This window comes from Pezoporus flaviventris, unplaced genomic scaffold (genome assembly GCF_033815535.1).
Source record: "Pezoporus flaviventris isolate CSIRO_AGI_PZ_B2104156 unplaced genomic scaffold, CSIRO_AGI_Pfla_v1 ptg000021l, whole genome shotgun sequence".
Lineage (NCBI taxonomy): Eukaryota > Metazoa > Chordata > Aves > Psittaciformes > Psittacidae > Pezoporus > Pezoporus flaviventris.
Window position 1 is genome coordinate 2,462,964 of NW_026892569.1, and position 21,635 is coordinate 2,484,598.

The window sequence follows — 21,635 nt, forward strand, 5'->3', positions numbered from 1 at the left end:
TGCAGCACCCTCAATAAAGCATTTTCAGTCCTTCATACTTCATTATCTACACCATGTAAGTGGGTCTAGTTCTAGCAAAAGGCATTGCTCAGTAGTAAAAGGAGTTGCCATTGAGGGTATCACCTTGTTGATCTACTGCTTTCATTTTGGAAAGCCTGAATTCAAAGCCTTAAACAAAGTATGTGGCAACAAAGTTTAGACAATAACTTAAATAATTACATTGACATTAGAAATAGTTGGAAGTATTTTTATGCATTGTCTTGCATGCTTAAGCATTGCTGTGATATTTAAAACCATTAATGTGTGCTGTTTGCAAGTTTACTGGTTAAATGCAAATTGAGACCTTCAGGCTGTATGTAACTAATCAAAATATTACTATTAGTGGGTGAGAGAAATTCTATGAAAAATAAAATGTGAGTCAGATGTCTGAATTTTATACTGCATGAGTATAGCGTTCAGATTTCTATCAGCATAAATTTCTAGGACTCAATATTGATGGATATACTGTAATTGTATTGCAAATATTTTGCAGTAATAATGTGCCTATCACTAATAGCAGAGGAGCAAAAAATCAGGTATTTCAGGTGGCCAGAGCTGAGGCATTACCACCTCCCTGGTAAATAAGGTGTGAGTTTTATGAGCTGTGCTCTAGTGGGGAAAGAGGGAAACAATCTTCATCCTGATTTTATGGAACTGGATCAGTCTCAAAATACTGCCAAAGCTCCTTGCCTTTTGGTGACCCCAAAAAACTCAGACCAGGGTATAGAAAAGTATTCTTACTGTGAGGAGCAGCTGCAACTTCATTGTAACTTTAAGACGCCTATATAGAGATGGATTTCTACCATTTCAAACGTGACCTTGAGTGTGTACATAATCTTCAGCACTTATTTTCACTCTGTGAACCACAGCCACCTTTCTAGTGGCCCACAGACTCATGGCCTGGTGCCTTTGAATGGCTAAAGGAAAGCAGCAGAAAATGGGCCTGAAATCACCATATATCAAACCCTGGTGAGATTTGAGAATAGCAAAAAAAAAAGCAACAAACAAACCAGGAAATGTTTCCAAAGACCTTAACTTTTCCAGTTCCACCAGCTAAAAAGGCAGTCCTTGAAATCATTTTTAAATGCCACTGGCAAATATTCAAGGAACTCTTCATTTAGAGTTTGAAAAAAATCTTCTCTTTCTAGCGTTCCTTAGTTTACATGGGTTTTATTCTGTATATATCTAAGAGCAAACAGGGGGTTCTGTAAGGAGGCGCAAGCCAATATTTATGTGCCAATAGGAAAGGCAGGCTAAGTCTATTCATGAGTGAATTTTGAGTGATTTCCATATGTTAATGACAAATCTTTGCTTTTTGCAGTATTGCAAAGCTGATGGAGAAAAGGAACTGACATAATCCAATTTCATTACAGGGGTTGTCTTATAATTTTAGAAAAATGACATTTACTAATCTGTTAAGTAAGTCACTGATATGATAAAAATTATGCTTAATATGATAAGACTTCATTTTGCATTAGTTTCCCCTATCACATCAGGGAATTCTAGTCTCACTAACACACTCCAGAAGCCTTAAAATTTAAATAACTTTAGGTTAAGTAAAACAAGGTATGCTTAATGATTTTACAGCCATTTCAGTACAGCAACATTAGTGTTATCAGTCAGTCCCTCAGCAAACAGGTAATGTGATGTGAGTTCTCTGAGATGATGAGGATAGGAAGATGGCCCTTAGGGCTGGAGGCTACCTTTCCACAACAGCCCTGAGTGATAGAAGTTCTTTGAAAGGATGAATTATCCCCTATGTTTTTAATGTAAAGACAGGCAAAACATAATGGATCTGGAGCTTTTCTTGAAATGTGGAAACTTTTTACAACCAGAAACCAGTGCAGTAAAGTCAAAATATTAACAGGCAGTTTGAGCTCATATTTCCCACACACACAAATGAGATGTACTGTGGAGCATGAGTTTGCTGTGGGGATATTGCCAACCTTTTTCTTACTTAGATATAGGAATTTGTTTGCCTCAGACCCATAGTCCTTTATTTCCACATTTGCTCTTTGACAAGGAGCTGGCACTGTATGCTTTGGAAAGAAGCAGATGTCTGCAACATGCCAACTTGGGATGCTAGCCTCTCCATCTTCATTCATAACCACTAAATAGATGGCTCTAAACCCAGATGCATGAGGCTTCATGTCTCTGGTAAATTTCCTAGCTAAATATGCTCTAAATACATGCTTATCTTTTCAAATATAAAAAGATAACATGGTATCATTATATGCTGAATGTTTTTGTTAACCCTGTCAATGACCAGCTCTTAGAATCCAGCTACATTCTTTGCATCAATTAATTTCACTAACTAATCATACACTGTGTGAAAGCAATATAGTTATGGCACAGGGGTTGGAACTAGACGATCTTAAGGTCCTTTCCAGCCCTAACTATTCTATGATTCTATGTCACTGTTCAGTGATCCCTCTTTCATGCAGTGTGAGATGGTGAGAACATTTATTTGCCATTAATTATGTGATGTAATGCCCTGTGTCCAAAGTGAACAGCCTTGCTTTTTCAAATGCCTAATTCTTATCACCATGCAGAAGTTGTTCCATGCTAAAGGGAAAATGCTAGCAAGTGGTCAGCTAATCTTTATTTTGTGCATCTCCTAGATTAGTTAACACCTTTTCCAGAAATCTGTCAGAACAAAAATTTATGTTATGCCTTATGCTGTGTATCCTCTTTATATATGGTTCCCATTACGGTGCCAGGAAATAAGCTGTTGGGGAGTTAAGGAGGGATACTCATGTAAGAAAATGAAATAAAAAATTCAGCCTCTGACATGGGGGACCAGAAACACCACCCCTACCCTAGCTGTGCGCAGCTGGGAGCAGTCCAACCCTTTGGTATTTCTGCCAGAGCTGGTGCCAGAGCTTGGGATGCATGAACCTAAAGGACCAAATCAAAGGGGAAGGTTTATGCAAACTCTTGTCCAGGAAAGGCAGAAGCCACACAGCTGTGCCTGTGACATATTTCTTTTTATAAGTATCTGTCATCCAAAGCTGCTGAGAATTGTGAAGGTTGTGTTAGATTACAAAAATGAGATGGGATATAGTAGTCCTTCTGTCAGATAAATAAGTCATAACTTCTGCAAGGGAAAGGAGTCTAAGAATAACTCAACCTAGAGCTTAGAAAGGGAAATGCTAATGAGTTTAAATCAAAGCTTATTTGCATGCAAAAATGCAAGCTCTTTAAGTATTAGCTTCTTAAGCTGTACAATAACCTCTTGGAGTCGCTAGTAATGTGTTTGGTTTCAGTAAGAGATGCTGGGCTGGGAGCCCTGAAGCCTGAAGGGCTGTTTAGTCAGAAAGGAGATGTGGCAGCATCAGCAATGGCTCAGAATGCTTCCTGGGGCCACACAGGTGCCACTGCACTCCTCGGGCTGGGCACCTCTGAGTCCCAGTGTGCATCTTTCCATATTTATTGCAAACAAATCTGGTCTCTGCCATTTGTTTACCCTTGTATTCTGTCTTCCTGCCTTGGTATGCATTTTTAATTAGGTGCACTCCAGTTCTTTCCCTGCTTGCTCGCACTTTAATTTGGGAAGCGCAGTTTTCATTAGCTGTGCAAATAACCACTGTTCTTTGCAAAGTCAAATCTATTACTTGCAAAATAACCTTGCTTAGTCCTGGTTATCAGTTATACCAATAATACTGTGCGCTCTAATTAGTCCAGCTCTTAACTGTTCAAATTCACATGACTTAGCTGTATTATGTAGCTCTGCATCAACATGATCAATGCTGTCACTCGGCAGGTATTTTCTTGCAGAGAAAAGCAGCTTTATCAGGCTCCTGGAAGAGGTTTGGGATTTTTTTTCTTTAAATTTCAGAATGATTTTGTCTTGCAGTTTGCACTTTTCTTTGTAATCCCACTGTAATGTACTGCTGATTTTTAACGCCTCGAAGCCTGTCACCTGGAACAAACAGAGGATTTCTCTGTCTTCAGTATCTCTTCGGAACTGCTTGCTTCCGATGAAAACCACAAGTGTTACAATCTTCCCTTCCCAGTCTTGGGCCACGTTCAGCTCCTGGCTGAGAAATTCAGGTGGCTTCATTTTCTGCCAGAGGTTTACTTGCTCCTGACACCCTGTAAAGACCCAGTGGCTCATGGGTGTATGGAGGAGATAGAGAGGAGGAAGGAATAAAAGAGTGGGAGCCCCTTTTCTGCTGGAAACTTTTGATACCACTGATGAAACACCCAGTGCAGGTCTTCTACATGTGCAAGGCTTTAGCTATCATTCCAGATTTTTATGAGCATTCTCAGAAACCAGTCTTTTATGTTAAATTCTCTACCCCAAGTACCAAAGAGCAGTGTAACTCTTCTTGTGGACCATGTAAAAAAAACAAAAACAAACCCTCATAGACTATTTCATAATCTGAACCTTTTATCAAACTATTAGTTTTTGCCAGAGTGATTCAGTGAGAAGAAACTGGAAAAAACCCCACCGAAACAGCAAAGCCTGAGGTGTGTCCATACCTTTTTGCAATATATTCAACATGATTTTTTTGTTAGCTTCAGTGTTTACTTTCTAAATTTATTTTCATCTTGTTTGTAGACTTTCAAGCAAGCTTTCAAGTACGAAAGAGCATTTAATTTTGGATTTGGATGGAACATTTTGTTCAACCCAGAAAGAAGGTTAATTATTATTTTTAAATCTGCCAAAAGCTTAGACAAATTTTCATGCCATGTTGACTGAAGTTTTTTTAAATTGAAAATAAACTACAAAATCTTTCCAAAGCTGTACATACAATTATGCTTTTCAGTTAGAAATAAGATGCAATGTCAATGTGCATAGGTGGATGGCTGTGGCAGGAGGGAGGTTAACTCTCATTCCTCTTCCATCATCGTATGGCACCACAGATTGAGAACAGACCCACCGGTCTGAGCAGAACCTGTTTGCAAAATGAAGTGTAACTTGCTGTGAACATATGCTCAGCTTTTGTTCCTAAATAAGTAAACCCTTTGACATGAGAGCATAGGCAGCTATTGCTGCTGCTCACAGAGGAAACGAGCAGATTGGAAACCCTTGTGCAGACCCAGGGAGCAGAGGGAAGGGCAAGTGAAGTGCCTCTGACTGCTCTGCACGTGCATAGGAGGAAGTCAATGCTCAAGAGCTCCTCAGTGTGAAATTACCCGGTGGAAAAGTTAACCCAGTATTGAAAGCAAATGCACTTACAATAGCAAAAAGAAATTTGGTTAGTATTACAATGCGCTGTAACCCTCCCTAAGCTTGTTTGAAACAATGAGACCATAGAGCAGCGGTTTTGCACATTTCCCCATTGAAGGTTTTTTTAGATTATGTTTAACAGCACTGAAGATAAAGGTTTGCCTTGCCTTTGATGTAGCCCAGGAGTCTGAATGAGTTCTCAGATGATTTGCAAAATGTATCTGATTTGAATTTAATTTTTAAAGACCTAGTCCAGCAGCATCCTCTAAGGAAGGGAGGTTTCAGCCAGACCCATGGTGTGGACCAACAGGTCACCATTCACTGATTGAGTCATTTTCAAAGCCTATGGGTCCGTCAAGAGCATTTAGAGCACATTATTAAGCGTTCTTTTTTTTTTTCTTTTTTAAGATTATAATTTTCTCCATAGCAGTGTATCTCTTAACTTTGATTTACTACAGCAAGCAAGAAAGGATGAAAATTACTGCTGTAACTTAAATACCCTAAAGCTTGAATACTGAACAGAGACTATGCACACCATGGGGAATTCTTCTAGTCTAGTAGAAGGCAGGCAAAAACTATTCAAGGCCTTTCTGGTAAAAGCAAAAGGGATTGCTGTGGCAGGGCAAAGCCCCTTCATCACCACCCTCTCTTTTCATACCAGCGTGGAATATCTCATTCGCTACGTGCAGAGCAGACTGGGGCAGCATCAAACTGGTGGGTGCCTTTGGGTAGAACCAGACCTCCTGCACTCCTCTTTCCGAAGGTCGCTGTGGGAGATGGTTTAGACGAATCCATGTTAGAATTTGGGCCAGCTCAAGGCTCTGGCATGCATAGAAATCTTTAAAATTTTCAGGAAAAGTATGCAGAAGTGCTCTAAAGAGAGTTGGGTACAAAAGTGTCAGTTAAAGAAACCAACTCATCGTAACTCAGCTGAGCTACAGCCAGGTGAAAAAATAAAAAGAGGTTTTCAGATAAAAAATATGAGGAAAAACTTGTAGATGGAAATACGTTGAGCTAAGGCAAGAGAAATCCAAGCATGGAGATAGCGGTGTGTGTATAAGTGATTGCTGAAAAGGAAAGAATGATACTAGTATTTCAGATACCTTATTTTTTCGGAATAGTTTAGGCTATGAATGAATGAAAGATATACTGTCATCTCCTCAATCTAGAAAAATGTCCTGAAAAAGCTTTATTATGCAGTGTTAAAAGGTTTGGAATAACAAGCTGGCCAGTGCTTTCACATCCTTCCCAGTTCACAAAGAGACCCTGCAGTCCATACAGAAACTCCTAAACTCTTTTCCAGGTAACGAAGGTCTTCAGCACAAACTCTGTTTATGATTGGCATCTACAGTCACTAATTGTCCTTCCGGAGCTACTGGAGCTACCTCCGTGTTCTCAGGACCTAATCCAGCTCTGACAAATCTTCCTGAGAGATCGTTATGGCAGGTGGAGAAATCGGGGACTGTCAGTGGCAAGTTTACAGAAACACAAATTAAGTGCTTGGGCAATTTTAGAACCTCAGTGATGTTAAGCTCAGTTTCAGATTTCAGATTCACAGAAGTATTTTTTTCCCTTTCTTTGTTAAATTGGGTTAGACTAACTTTTGTACAATAAGTAATGCATGGCATTTACATTCAAGTATTTCTTTTTGTATTAGCCTAGGTAGGAAGTAAAACAGTATTTGCTGCAGCATCTTACTAGAGCTCCTAGAAAGCTACCCTTGAAATAAATAAGTGAATGAATAAATGTATATTAATTGACAAGCCTGTTTTTCAGCAGTGATACACTGGCTTTGTAAACAGACACTGCACTGAAGCTCAGTCAAAACTTAAATCTGGGTTTGTACTCATTCTCACTCACTTCCTGGGAAAAATGAATGAAACCATAAACTTGCAGTATAATAAGATGTGAGTTCCAGTACCGTGCAAGAACTATGATCCAGCTAGAATTCAGATTGCTAATTTCTTACCTACAGCTACAGATATATTTAAAAAACCTGTGAATGATCCATCTTAGGTAGGATTCTTAAAGAAAAAACTCGCTAGAAAACATCTGTACAAGTCTTCCTGCAGACTCCTCAGGTTATGGTTGCATGATTGTTTAGGTGCTGAGAAAGCATTTGACAATTTCAATTTCATTCCCACTTTTTACGTGGGTCACAGTGCTTTATGCCTATCTGAGTCTGTAAAGACCTCTGGTATCACCTCATATTTCCCACAGGACCAAGGCAAGAGATAAGAAAGTGTGCTTTCTCCTTTGTTGTCCTTTAGGATCAAAGACTTTAATGGCAGCGAGTTGGTTTGCTGAGCAGAACAGTGATTTATGCATCCAGAAAACTGAAAATAGGATTTCAATTATTTGTAGGTAGTATATAGATTTTTTATGACTGATCCTAATAAGCCCTTTTTAGCATTTGGCAGGCAGAAGTGTGTGCATTTTTAGCAAGGAAATCAAATGAGAACAAGTAATTTGATGACACTTCCTGGGAGGTAGTTGACTAATGGACACATAAAGGACTATATTGTAAATTGGACTAGATCAGATGCAAGATGCAGACAGCTAAATGGTAGATCTTGTTGCCCTTCTCTGCCTAAGCCACTGTGGAGACTCTTTCTACTACACAAGAAGAAAACCAGGCACCTGAGAGTTAGGTATACCCTGTATATTCTAGGCAGAAATAATCTATGTGTATCTGCTTGCAGCACAGAGCATCTTGAACCTGACTGCTGAGTAGGAAAATTCCTAAAACAAATAGGCTCAACAGGTCTATAGAGAAATCTGAAAGGATGAGCCAAGTTTAAACTCCAGGCCCTTTTGACAGCTCATTCAAGGCAACAGCAAAGCACCTGTTCAGAAACAGGGTCTGTCTTTAAGCACTGGTAGATGGCAGGATCTTCATCTGGGGTTCCTGCTGCTGGGAGTGAACATGCCCTGGAGATGTCTTTGACAACCCTTTGTGGCTATGAGATCATTGTCCTGCCACTGGAAGTAAGAAATCAATAATAAAAAGAAGTCTTTCTGTAACGTCGTTGGGTTTTTTTTCCTGATGCCTTATACAGAGGTGTGCCCAGGGTTCCTAAGGCAGTCCTGCAACCCCAAGAGCTCAGATGTGTTTGAGCAGAATCTGTAATTCAGACCCAAAGCTGTATCCACTAATGTTAAATGTCCACAGCCTCTTGGATGGGAAAATATTTCTTTACTGAAATTAGGCTCCAGGGTGGCAAAAAGTTGGGCTCGTTCCAAACTGTTATCTAGGGCCTGAGTAAGGAAGATGCTATAAACTGTAGGATTTGGGGTATTGGCTTTTAGTGATGGTGATGGATGCACCCTCCCGTTAGGTATGGTGATAAGCCATGCATGGCTGGCAAACAGCTCAAAGGAGTTAGTGTGGAGATAGGTTTGGTTTTTTTAAGATATATCTTTGCTCTTCGTACACACCCACACAGAAGCAAAATGCCAGCAGGGACAAGTTGTATTTCTCTTTTATGTAAGATAGATGCTACTGTGGTCCCTGTTACCTAAGTGTCTCAGCACCTCCTAAATCTGTTCATTTATTTCACAGTACCATATTAAATTGATATTATGGGGTGTAGATGTACCAAGCAGCTGAATAACACAAACAAGTCCGCACAGGAGGTCTGGAGTCCACAGAGTTGGGAATTGGTCCTTCATTTTCTTCATTTCCTGACTATCCAAAAATACTTTCCTTTGTGTTTTCATCCTTCTTCCAAGATCAGATCAATTTCTGCAAAAGCACAAATGCTTCAATTTCTTCCTACTGTTTTCTCTGAAAACTTCACATTTTATCTATTTGCTTTACAATTTTGAAGTTTATTTGCTCTAGAGGGGCAAGATTGTTTTTCTTATGTACCTTGTGACATGAAAACAAATTATTTTGCTTTGCCATTAGCCTATTAGATTGTTACCCAGGAATAATTCGGAATTTCCTTAAAAATAAAACTTGAGAAAATGTAAGTACACCTCTTCGGAATATAGTGATAATGCCTTTGCGCTACACATTAGCATCCACAAGTTGGTACTTTGTGGGATGTAGTGTGGAAATAGACCTTTTTCCTGAAAGAGGTCATCTTTCTGATGCTCTTTGTAGAAGGAAATAGTGGAGGCACTGGTTATTAAAGGCAGCTTTTCTGCAGTGACTTAGGGAGGACTGTGAGCCTCTGCAGTGTAAACAAAGCTTTTCAAATATGTCTCCAACCAGTCTTGGCAATATCCCTGCAATCATTAGTAAAACAAAGGAATCATTTCCAAAGTTGTTATAAATATCCAGCCTTACACAAAGCCCTGCCTGTACTTCAGCCTTCGTAATATGGCACTTTGTCAGTCATTTGCAAAATTAACCCGAGTATCATCATGTGCGAGCTTAGTAAAAGCTGTTTGTGTTTTTCTCCAGACAGCCTGGGAGATAAGGCTTGTGACTACTGAATCATGTTAGTCTAATGCTTTTATTCTTCCCTTATGAGAACACATACCCTTCTATACAGTTTCAGACATGTAGAGTAGGGACAGTAATAAACAGATGTGTTATATTCATCCATGTAAAAGTGCTGAGGAGTTGGGTAAATAAAAAGCAAGATAGGGGAGATGCATGCAGTAGCAAAAGTTAAGGGGCCCTGAGCATCCATGCTCTGGCAGAGCATGGCTTTATTGCTGGTGGCATTGTTGATAGACTCTATTTGACTGTAAAAAATAACGTACATTGCTGATCTGACAACCCTTTATGTAAATACTTAAGAAAATATTTGAGGGCAAAAAACACTTCAATCTCCAGAATCCATAAGCCTGAAAGGAACTTCCCATAAGCCTTATTCGTCTTTAGGTAATTTTAAATTCGCTCCCCTAAAGGCAGAACTATTAACAAGACATGAGATCTTTATTGGTTTTGAGTCAGTGCTGGAGGAAAGGATCTTACACAATATGCTTATTTAGAGGTAGGCTTTTCTCATGCTGCTATGTGGTTTGGGGTTGGTTTTTTTGTGTGTGTGTTGTTTTTTTTTTTTTAATGTAGACTTTGTGAGGCATGTTTCTGCTTTTCTTCCTTGTAATTGAATTATTAATGTACTATGGGGTCAGCAGAATGCCTTATTTCTACCACAGTACTGGCCAAAGCCTGATATCATTGTTCACACTGAGAAGTGCCATACTCAGTATAAGGCCTCTCTGAAGGATGTACCTGCAAAGTGTGGTGCTGCTGCTGGAAAATTATTGGTAGTCCCTTGTAAACGGAACCACAGTACAGGCTCCAGAAAATCAGAAGCAGTAATAGAGGTCTGGATGGATGTAAAAAATTGAGATACAGTGGAATGCAATTAACCTAAACCTTTACCTAGTCAAACGGAGTAAAAAAAAAACAAAACAAACCCAAGCATAATGAAAAATTCACCAATGAACTTTTGGAAAACCTCCATTCATCCTTGCATGGATCACAGGACTGCATTCCTGCGCACTTAGTAGAATCACTTTTCTGTTTCAAATACCTGCTGCAAACCTTTTGCAGCCCAGAACTACATCGTTCAGTTCCTAAAACGGAATATTTCAATTCCCAGTACTGAAATCTGTTGAAACTTTGTGTGTGCTTCAATAGAGGATTCTCAGTAACGCATCTTGCTCTGTGCAATTTTTCATTGGCACAATGTTATATCCTGATTTTTTTACATATTCTGGATCTTCTTTATGCTCTGTTCTCCACTGCATGCCTTAGCAAAGAACGTTTATGGTTTAGTGTCTGCAGCTTTTTCTTCACAAATAAAAAAGAAAGAATGCTGAATAAGAGATGTCAGGTCATGTCATAGTGTTAGTATGTGAGAAATGTACTGTTAACCAGGCAGTTTGCAAGTCATACAAGCTGAAGTGTAGCTGAGCATGAGTATTGCTAATCAGGTATATTTAATCATAAAGCAATGAATAAACTAAAGAAAATATGGAAATCAAAAGCAGAACTTGTACGTTCACGTGAGGCTCCCTGAGAATAGAAATCTGTTATTGGCGCAATTTCGTCTGGTGTAAAGTATTTTCAATAGGGTCATATGCTGAGTTGACCTTGGTGGGCCTTGAAGTACCCACTAAGGTGCTCTCTCACTCCACCTCCTCAGCAGGACAAGGGCAGAAAATAAGATGAAAAAATCATGGGTCATAATAAAGGCAGTTTAATAAAGAAAAACAAAGCTTGCTGGGAAGCAGGGCCCCAGTACGTGCAGTGATTCCTTCCAAAGACAAATATCTTAGCTATGAGTGCCTGTTCTTCCTCCTTTCTCTTAGTTTTTATTGCTGAGCACAATGTCATATGGTATGGAATATCCCTTTGGTCAGTTTGCAGTCTTTGACATCCTTATCCAGTCCAGGACCTGCTGACCATGTGGCCAAACTTGTCCAAATTTCTATTAAAATAAACTCCATGTATAAACTGAAGATGATAAAAAAATTACTGAAATTAATACATTGATCAAAAAAAATCATGACCTGTTTCATGGGCAATTTGTTAACCGAACAAGTAACATGTTTAAAATAAATAGAGTATTATAAATGTCTTCTCTACTTTCTTAATATGCTACTTTCTGCTTACCCCTATTCCTGTGCTCAGGAACTCAATGAGCTCAAATTTTAAATGTAGCAACACAGAGATCTTTTGTAATGTTGCTAGAGTGAACCTTGTCTGTTCTCTAATCCTGCACTATCTAGGAGCTGTGGTTGACACGTAAACACCCCCAGTATTTCTCTGTGTAATATGATGTAATGAAACCCTCCATCTTGCACTGCAAGTAGAGGAATAATAGAGTTGAAGGAAATCCGAATTATATCATGCCTAAAACCATTAAATAGTTACTTACCATCAAAAAACAAAAGAAAAGAAATTTGACTGCTTGTACAGCATTAATGGTTCATCCCCAAATTCTACAGTCATAGTAACTTTAATTATGGACAAGGAAAAAGGCTGGCATGTAATACCTATGTCTGCTGGAGACTTAGAATTAAAAAATTAGCAGGAAGCTTGTCTAGCTCTTCAAAACAGAAAATGCTTAAAGACCAAATAAAGACCTAAGAGCTTAACACAATGCTATGGAAGGTAATGGAGGGATTCTCTAGTGAACCCTTTGAACCTTGGATCAAGCTGAAATAAGAAAAAGCTCAATAGGAGTTTTTCCTAGGAGGAAATTATATAATATCCAGTGAGCCATAAAGAAAGGAAGCAGCTGCTTCATCTAAATCAAATGATAACACTGAGAATGAGGAGGAGCATATTCAATTCCTCTGCTGTTCCTAGGAATGTTTGGGTTCCTTTTTTGTTCAAAAGTGGTTTATATTTACATGGTGGGTAGTTATTGTATTCTCAAATAACCACAAGCATGACAGTAACTCAGGTACCCCTCGATCCTGCTGTGAGTTAACACCACTCCCAGAAGGTACAGTCCTGATCTACAATGCATGGTTCCAACAAATCAGCATTTCCTCTACAAGACAGTAACTCTCTTTTCAAAGCCCTCTTCCCTGGAGGTTGCGCATATTATGTCAAAACCACATTAGTATGCCTATCAGGCATACTAATAGGACGAGGGGTAATGGGTACAAACTGGAACACAAGAGGTTCCAAGTAAACTTGAGAAGAAACTTCTTCTCAGTGAGGGTGACGGAACACTGGAACAGGCTGCCCAGGGAGGTTGTGGAGTCTCCTTCCCTGGAGACATTCAAAACCCGCCTGGACGCATTCCTGTGTAACATTATCTAGGTGTTCCTGCTCCGGCAGGGGGATTGGACTAGATGATCTTTTGAGGTCCCTTCCAATCTCTAGCATACTGTGATACTGTGATCAGAAAGGTTGGGAATTGAAAGAAAGGATAGGACAGTATCTTCCTGAAGAACAAAACAGCTGAGTATTAGTAGGAGGTATTTGTTCCATCTCCAGCATTTGTTGTTTAGTTCAGCTTTAGCTTGTTCATTTTTTTACCTTTCTAAACAACCTTAAATAAGTCACTTTTAAAAGCCCTAAAGACAAAAGAATACAAAGTAACGGCATGTAACATGAATAATAAAACAATACTTTGACTTCATTTCCCCTTTCAAGTGGCTTAAGTATTATAATTATTTATAGCACAGAGGAATGCATGGTGTGTCACAGATGAAAAACTTGCAGTCTGAATAGTTTGGAGAGCTCAGGTATGAAAATAGCATACTAAATAGAAACATGTAAACACTTCAGAAGAAAAAGTTAACCAGTACTCTAGCAGTGTCCTGTTCTTCAGAAGAATATTATTTTCCTGCATTTATGGCCAGCACAACTACCAGCATCCCAAGTAGAAGAATTGAGGTCTCCATTCCTTTATTTTGGAATGGAGGGATTTGGGCCCAGAATATATCAAAGATAACCTAAAGCTTTGAGACAAAAAACATGGTTGAAAACTCTGCTCCTCAGGCACAAGTTAGCCACACGAGTTCAAATCAGTTGAGCAAGCGACAAAATCTTTTTCAAGGATCAGATAGATGATGTGAGCTGAATTCCTACTACAGCTGCAAGCCACTGCTAATCTCCTTGCCTTCATTCCTGATACGGAACATTTCATCTAGCAAAACATATATATTTCTAGAATAAATAAGCACCACTCGTATCAGGTAGGACTTCTTATATATGTACATTTCAGAAAAATAGTGGAATTTGACTCTCTGAGTTAATTGCTATGGTTCCTCATGTAGTCCTTGGAAGCAAACAGATATCCTCCAAGGATACAGTGAAATATCCCTGTCTACCTAAGTGTCTGTATTTCAGGAAATAAAATATTTGGAGGCTTTCACAGGGACTTACCTCTCTTCTCTGACTCTAACTTTGGTGTAAATATTGTTCAAAGTTGCGTGGACTGTACCTTACAGCTTACTTGCTGAAACAGGAATAGCAGGCTGTATGTTATTCAAGCTGCCTAATGCACCAAGAGGCATTCAACCACTATTATGATATTGGTGGTAAGCATTGGATTTTTCTAACAAAATATCTTACACTGGGAAATGTTGATATGTCACATACTGTCAACATCATTATTATTGTTGTTGTTGTTAGTAGAAGTATTAATAGTATTAGTAGTATTATTGGTTGGTTTTGTTGCTGTTATTGCTTTCTGTTAGTTCACAAGAAGAGGGAGATTTTTCCATCTCCAAATGTTTTTCAGAATGTAAAAGTTATTCTCTGCAGTGGTCTGTCTCTGTGGCTCAGAGCAGATGGCTGGCTGGGTGTTGCCTGCCTAAGGAGGAATTTTTGGGATGGGTGTCCCAGCAGTGTGGATCCTCTGCAAGGGGCCACAGCCCCTGCTGTATGGATGGAGGATGTAGCAGTGAAGTTTTTATATGCTACATAATAGCTTCAAGAACCGATCATTAAAGTATTCTTAAATTCTCTTTGATATCCTTGGAAGGAATTTTGATATATAGAAGGAATTCTAAAAAATACCAAACCAACAAACCGCTGCCCAAAGACATTCATGGAGCTTCACGATTTTGGAAGTCTTGTTCTGCCTTAAAAATAATTGCAGCATTTCATGTAGCCTGGCTTATTTCTTCACTATTCAGCTTAGGTACAGACATGGAACGAGCAATTAAGCCAGGCTGAGAGGAAGAGCAATGTGGGCTCTGTGTGTGGGATGGTTTCCAGGTGGGACAGCTTTCATAAGTGCCTTAAAAAACATTCTGCCACATGGCTCTTTAGAGGCCTCCCCACAGAAGCAGCTCAATTATTCATTCAGAGCAGAAACTGTTTTATTACATGTCTTGTAGTTCGAATGGTTAGACTGAAATGTGGGACGCTCTGCTCTCAACAAGGTTCTGGTATTTGCATTTGTACTTGCACTTGTCCTGCAGAGCAGTAAAAGAGTTGCCAACACCAGCTGGGAGATGGGAATATCATTAGCACATATTTTGTTTTGTATCTTCAAGGTTAGTACAAATCACAAAACCTCTGCAGCTGAAAGAGAGAAAAAGAGCAGAGTTCTGGAATTAAACTTATTTTTCAAAACAGTTTGGACAAGTTTTAAGATACGATTGAATATTTGCCTTTGGCCCAGGGGAAGATCACTGCAGCATTGCACCATCCGGCTCAGAGAGTCTGTTTTCATCGTTACTTTAAAACTCTTCTTTCTGCCCCCAAACACGTGTTTTGTACTCACAGACTGCCTGTCTGCAGTGGGCAGTAAGGAAGGGAGATGCAAACCTGAGATGCTGGAGGGTCCACTCCTGGCCTTCATCTGCCTCCTCTCTGCACCCAGGGTGATGCTGAGGACCTGTGGCTGCTCTGGGCCAGCATGGACTCCCCTCTGCATGCTACAGGGGTTATATAGCTTCTCTTTAGATATTCACCAGAGAGCTGGGGGATTTATAACTGCTTTGGGTTAAGAAAATACACCAAAAATTGTAGCATTCTTCTGTGTGAAGAAAAATCTTTTTGTCCTTCGTATTTAGCAAGAAGTTGTGTGAGTTTAAATTAATATTGTGTCACAGAGGTCCGAGGCTGGACTGGGGGCTATGAGGTACCGCAATCTGTCGCTGCATTAGCAATGAGTGATTTTCAAAGATTTTCCTTGAACTAACATTGACTTAATTGTGTAACACATTATATATTACCATATGTACACATTACCGAGGCTCTTGATTATTTTCTAATTTGAATTTCTCCAGCAGTTCTCGGAAGAGCACTAATTCAGTATCACTTCAAAAATGAAAGTTACTTACCACCATGATGTTTGCCTGGAACCATTGAACTGAGCAGAATATCTCCCTGTCTATCCATAACTTTGTATTTCCCCAAAGTGAAGAATGCCTCGTTATTTGTGGTCAGTGTTTACACAGTAAATAAGCATGATTTCAAATTGTTCTGTTCTATTTTAAAATTGGATTAGTTTATGTTTCTTCATAAAGCAACTACATTCGGTCAAGCTCATTTGTTAGCACTCCAGAGACAATCCTACCAGCAAATGAATCATCTCATCAAACACAAAGTTAAATTTGCCAGCCCATGAGCTGTGGCATCTCCTGCAGACAGGCTGACTCCTTCTTCTACTCAAAGGGCAAGACTGAGCCTAGAGGTCCTGCCAACATGGCACGGTGGTGTCCAGATGGGATAACACCACGGAGCACCATGTCCTTGTTGGCACACCTTGATGGACAGCAGGTATAGGCTTGCTGCTGCGCTATACTCCATTTTATATCCCCAAGGAAAAAGTTATTCCAACTCAGAGAGCATAACATCTTCTTGCATGTTTAAGAACTGGAGAAATATAGGAAGATATAATTATAATCCTACTTGCCAACACACTCAGAGTTGCCACTAGCATGACTCCTGCCCTTCATGCTAACCCAGAGCCAAGGGACTCAACGAGATTTAGGAAGCTTTGTCTATTTGCTCTATTATTCTAGTTTCTTCTTCAGAGTTTGGTGTCAGGATCAAAAGTGTCAGAAATTCTTACTACTACCAAAATGCTTAACAAAAGAAACACAAGTATCACTGAAAGGTATTGTGTTGTTGTCTTAGAAGGTGAAGTCATGCAGCACAGCAGAGATGTCTGAAGCTTGGGAGCTGTGGTTATCCATGATTTGCGAATACTGTTTTCCTACCTGATCCACTCACTGATCTGCTATTGAGGGGATCAGCGGGATGTCAGTGTATATAATTCAAGCTGCAATTTTATTAGAAAAATAGAGGTCCCTCATTCTGCACATAAGCCTTTGAATAATGGAATCTTTTGCACACCTACAAGACAAAAACCAGTATGTTAACACAGCTTCACCCCAGAGACATTTGAACCTCAATGAATTTTTCAAAGACAGTGGCCTCAGGTTTTAATTTATAATCTAATCGAAACTCAGGCTTCAGGATTTCAAGCCCAGCATGAGAGTGCTGCTGTCAGCATGCCCACCACAACACATTTAATGAATATGCTAATAGGCAAGTTAAGGATAGGAAAGGAAGATAGGAAACTTATGGCTGAAACCTGGCTCAGAACTTAGATGTCCTCTCCACTGCTTGTGTTAAAAACTGCACACAGCTTTCCCATGACTCTTGCCATTCGCAGTTTGGATCTGTCTTCTTCTTGGGAAAGAAATCACTATCAGGAAAACAAATGACTACAAATTACAATACAGGAGGAGAGCTAAACAACTTCAAGAAACTCCAGATCACACTTCATATTAAAGACACAGGCAGCCTTTACTTGTGGGAGGTTACAGCTACATCCTTCTGAACATGATGGAACTTCACCTCCGGATACCTTCTCATCTTGTCTGGAGATGCTGATAATCACATATCAGTGAAGAGTCAGATAATGTATTTTAAATGAAGATACAAAGATACATACAAATGGTAATATGACTAGCTTATGTCAGGTGTCTGACCTCAACTGATCTCATAAAACGCATACAGGAAAAATGACACCTGCATGAAATTCCAGATACTGTTACCTTCCGGGAAGAAAACAAGATTAACACAGAGCAACATCTGGATTGCTGTATGACCTAGTGTCGTGGTTTAAACCCAGTCAGGTAACTCGTTCACTCACTCCTCCCCTCTTCTTTCCCTCCCCCTACTCCCGGAGGGACAGAGAGGAGAATCGAAAAGAATGCAACTCCCATGGGTTGAGATAAGAACAGTTTAGTAACTAAGGTATAACACAGATCACTGCTGCTACCACCAATGATAATAATGATAAAGGAAATAACAAGGGAAGAGAATACAACACCTCACCACCAGCAAACTGATAACTCGCCCGCTCCCAACCAGACCAAGCACCCACCCATACCTCCTCCAACCCTGCAGTCTCCCAGCCCTTCCGGCTCACTCCCAGTTACATCCTGGGCATGACGTGCTGTGGTATGGAATACCTCTTTGGTCAGTTTGGGTCAGGTGTCCTGTCTCTGCTTCCTCCTGGCTTCCCCTTCTCCCTGGCAGAGCATGAGGCTCACAAAGTCCTTGGCCCAACCAAAACATCCTTGTTATCAGTTCTGTTCCCAAGCTGAAAGTCAAAACACTGCACTGCACCAGCTACCAAGAAGGAGAAAAATGACTGCTACTGCTGAACCCAGGGCACCTAGACATTTATTGGGTGCCTGCAGGTGGATATAAACACACTTGTATGTATTCATGCACTGGCATTTTTTGTGCTTTATCACTCTTTTCCTGTCCTATTCGTACAAAATTTCTGATGTGTAGTGGAATGTCCTTTTGTAACAAAACCATACCTAAACAAGACTTGCTTTCTCAGAATTTCATGAAATCAGGAGTATAAAACCAGTTTGTTTGCTTTTATACAAGTATTTTTGAACCCTATTGAATATGAGTTTAAATACTACAAGTGAAATATGAGTGCTTGGTCTGTAGTACATGTACAGCCCTCAGTACAGCTTATCTGAAGGATTCTTTTCATGTGAAATTGCTATGATCAGTGGCCACATATCCAGAGATCAAAGGAAACGCTGAATCAACGCCTGGATTTCATTTCAGCCCTTCAGCAAAAGAGCAGGGAAACTGCAAGAAAGCTGTTAGATATTCTGCAAGGAATCTACAATTAATTTTAGATTTTCCCTCCCCCCTGCACACCCTGAGTCACTCAAAATATTATGAAAACATAAGTGACTTACTCTTTCCTTCACATTACATATTTACCTCTCAGAGACAAGCTGAAGGCTTTGCCTGATCAGGCTGTTGGCTTCAGGCTCCTCCCTCCTTGTCCCCAAAGAGGTTATATACACCACAAGGCTTTATTTTTTTCTCTGTTTTGCCCAGATTAATGTCCTTTTATAGGGAATAAGTTAGAGAATGCTGCAGAAATACACAAATATACAGTAATTTGAGTTCATTGATTCTTCTCTGGTATCTTCAAATATCACTTGTCTCTTTCTTTCCCTCACACGTGTCAGGTAATAGCTGCTTCTTGAAAGGCTATAATGCATATCTGAGCCCAACTTCAAGTGTCAGCTAAGAGGGAAAAGCTAAAGCTCAGCTCTCTGTTAATACTGGATATAGAAACAGACAGCTCAAAGGCTTTTGCACCGCAGGGTGTGTTCATGGCAGAAACTGCACCTCCAGAACCCTGAGCTGGACAACTGCCACGCTCAGGGCAAAGAAAGAGCCATTGGCTCCACCGAAATCAGAGCTTCTGGTTCATGTAATCCACAAAAAGAAACAATCCTGGAGATTCATGCATCAAAAATACGATTTCCAGATTTGATGTTGCCCAAACATCCCTATTAGCTTAGTTTGCACGAAATTTTAGCTGTTGACAGATCTAGCTGCATTAGTTTCCTTTTTTAAATTGTTGCACCATGTCGTACACTTTGAATTGTCATTGTTCTTTCCCCAAAAGCTGTTGTAATTTGGTGCTGGACAAAACAAAAATGGAGCTACATCCATAAAGAATTTGAATAAATAGGGAGAAAACCACACAGGTCTTGTCACTTTTGTGAGCGGGACAACCACATGATCGAGTAGAAGTAGGTATTAAATCTGTTACTCACCACAAAGGTGGTGCCTACGAGATGAAGTTATCAATTTATCTCGACTGTGGTTTGTAGGTACTGTATCTCAGTGTCAATCTTGCAGGATGCAGGCAAACTGCCTGATGTATTATCCAACCCCCAAGTTAATTTAAGGCTACACTTCAGTTTGGCCCAGGGCCAGCTGTCATCAGACACAGGGCATCACATGGTCCTGCACACAGCTCGCAGAAGCATGCTGCCTGAGCTTGCCCTTGCTGTGTGCCTCTAATGAGCACTTGCACTGGATGAAAGGGCAACAAAGGAAACAAGAACTAGTTTCCCCCAACCCCCAAGAAGAATTTGCTTTGCATCAGCTCACTGCAGCTGTTCTGACACAGGTTAAGCTTTTTGACATCTTACAGGGACCAGAGGACAAAAGATGTACAACATCAACACAGGGCAACAAGAAAAAGCCCTTGAGGGATCCCTTATAGTATCCCTTATAGGATGCTATAACACCAGCTTTTAAGGCCTGAAGTATTTTGCCTTTGTGAAGAAATACAAGTCCTCTGTGTCAGGTTTTGCTTTACAGATCTAGAAAGTACCGTCCTCTTCAGTCTGAGGCTCAGGCATTATTTCTCAGCAGGCTCAGTATCCCACAGTCCCATGCATCACAAGTGGACAGTGTATCAGATATTCTCTAACATTGATAGAGCACATCTGTCAATATAAATTAATAATTATATGAGGTATTTTTGCCACTTGTGAAGCCATATTTTTCTGTAGTATTTTAATTTAAAACAGTGCAGGCATGAGTGTATTCAAACAAGTGAATCTTCCCCCCCTACACTTCTGGGGAAGGCCAACCAGATAGTGATGTATCCCTACCATGTAGCTCTGTTAAGTGGAAGCATGAGTATTTTAATAAGCAGTGCTTGAAAGCAGAAGGCAGTCATAAGCCCTGACTCCAGTTTGAACCCACTAGGAGAATTTACTGAACTAAATCAATGTTGCAGACGTCTGTAACTGTGAGGCAGGAGAGGCTCAGACAAATACTCAGAGTGGGCACTAAACTGACCCCACTATTAGCTTTAGAAAAAGGAGTAGCTTCTTAATAAAAATCAGAGATGCATCAATTACATCAGCAAAATGACCTGATGGATAACTGCAGCAGTGTGAACAAATTTCTGTTCCACAGGTGTGCTTGCATTGACAGCAGTGAGGACTTGGTTTTGATTTACATGTCAGAAATAGGAAAACAGTGCCTGCCAGGAAGGTTGAGTACCTCGTCCAGCATCTCCTGCCTCTCCAGAGGTCAAGTATGGGATTTTAGCATTTATTTAATAAGTTTATTTTACTCCTTCTTCACCATTTGCATTCATAGCTGCTTATGAAACCTGAACTTTATGCTTTCAGCTGAAGTAGACTTAGTCCAGGATTTAAACTAAAACACAGTTTGGAAACCAAATACTATATTTAATTTTCCTTCTACTTTTCCTGAATGAAACCCTTTCTGAATGTATAAAAGTGCAGAAGAATCTGTTAATAGTCCATCTTGGACTCTATTTACACCTTTATTTCCCCCCATTTTTATAAAAGGATGGAACACTTGGTAATTTTTTAGGTAGCAACAGTCTTTCAAGTGGAAACCTTTCTGTTCTCCTAGGAAATAGCACAACCAACTTGGACAATGCCAGTGTCCTACACAGCACCACTTCAAAATTAAAATACTTTTAATGTGCAACTTTAGAGGTAAAAAGGTAGTTGTAATCATACCCAAAGATCTCATTTTACTTGATCCTTATTGTACAGCATCTACCACCCAGTTTACCACAGAGCAATGTCTCAAACACCAGTTTTTACAACTGGTTATTCCAGGGAAACATATTCCAGATAATGACTACAAAGGCATAAAGTGAAGATGAAGATTCTGGCTTTTTTAGTAAAATATTTAATTTTT